Source organism: Triticum dicoccoides, unplaced genomic scaffold (genome assembly GCF_002162155.2).
Source record: "Triticum dicoccoides isolate Atlit2015 ecotype Zavitan unplaced genomic scaffold, WEW_v2.0 scaffold159703, whole genome shotgun sequence".
NCBI lineage: Eukaryota > Viridiplantae > Streptophyta > Magnoliopsida > Poales > Poaceae > Triticum > Triticum dicoccoides.
In genome coordinates this window covers 1-1361 of record NW_021214198.1, presented here as the reverse complement: position 1 = coordinate 1361, position 1361 = coordinate 1, and the positions used below count along the sequence as shown (strand labels likewise).

The 1361-nt window shown below is 47.9% G+C and overlaps 2 non-coding genes across 2 annotated transcripts; both read left to right on the top strand.

Annotated features, from left to right (window-relative positions):
• Window positions 1-376: 376 nt before the first annotated feature.
• LOC119344210 lies at window positions 377-495 on the top strand. The gene has a single exon (XR_005166500.1). It is a non-coding gene; the product is annotated as a 5S ribosomal RNA (ribosomal RNA).
• A 367-nt stretch (window positions 496-862) lies between these two features.
• On the top strand, window positions 863-981 carry LOC119344211. Its single transcript, XR_005166501.1, has one exon. It is a non-coding gene; the product is annotated as a 5S ribosomal RNA (ribosomal RNA).
• Window positions 982-1361: the final 380 nt, after the last annotated feature.

The window sequence follows — 1361 nt, the reverse complement described above, 5'->3', positions numbered from 1 at the left end:
TTGCATTCCTTTTATAATTATTGTTTGCGCCTTGTGACAAACATATCGCACGTGCGCGATATATATTAATCCCGTTATATTATTTTTGACGTTTGCGATATGTTTAAGCTCGATGCTCATTGCTCGCGCGTCTTGGGGCGGCTTTGTGGCGCGAAGAGCGCTTTCTGAAAGGGGTGGAAAAAACTCGTGTTGCTGCGGTATGGAGGGAGGGGTGGAAACCGTGGAAAACTCGTCTCCGTGATTGAGCGGGAGAGTAAGTAGTATAGGACATTATCCATTGTTAGGGAACGGTTGTAATGGTAGTGAGAATGTAGAATCGTCTTTGGAGCGGACCTGGGAGTGGCAAGCATAAGGGACGAAGACGGGGAAACATGTCGGATGCGGTCATACCAGCACTAAAGCACCGGATCCCATCAGAACTCCGAAGTTAAGCGTGCTTGGGCGAGAGTAGTACTAGGATGGGTGACCTCCTGGGAAGTCCTCGTGTTGCATTCTTTTTATAATTATTTTTTGCGCCTTGTGACAAACATATCGCACGTGCGCGATATATATTAATCCCGTTATATTATTTTTGACGTTTGCGATATGTTTAAGCTCGATGCTCATTGCTCGCGCGTCTTGGGGCGGCTTTGTGGCGTGAAGAGCGCTTTCTGAAAGGGGTGGAAAAAACTCGTGTTGCTGCGGTATGGAGGGAGGGGTGGAAACCGTGGAAAACTCGTCTCCGTGATTGAGCGGGAGAGTAAGTAGTATAGGACATTATCCATTGTTAGGGAACGGTTGTAATGGTACTGAGAATGTAGAATCGTCTTTGGAGCGGACCTGGGAGTGGCAAGCATAAGGGACGAAGACGGGGAAACATGTCGGATGCGATCATACCAGCACTAAAGCATCGGATCCCATCAGAACTCCGAAGTTAAGCGTGCTTGGGCGAGAGTAGTACTAGGATGGGTGACCTCCTGGGAAGTCCTCGTGTTGCATTCCTTTTATAATTATTTTTTGCGCCTTGTGACAAACATATCGCACGTGCGCGATATATATTAATCCTGTTATATTATTTTTGACGTTTGCGATATGTTTAAGCTCGATGCTCATTGCTCGCGCGTCTTGGGGCGGCTTTGTGGCGCGAAGAGCGCTTTCTGAAAGGGGTGGAAAAAACTCGTGTTGCTGCGGTATGGAGGGAGGGGTGGAAACCGTGGAAAACTCGTCTCCGTGATTGAGCGGGAGAGTAAGTAGTATAGGACATTATCCATTGTTAGGGAACGGTTGTAATGGTAGTGAGAATGTAGAATCGTCTTTGGAGCGGACCTGGGAGTGGCAAGCATAAGGGACGAAGACGGGGAAACATGTCGGATGCGATCATA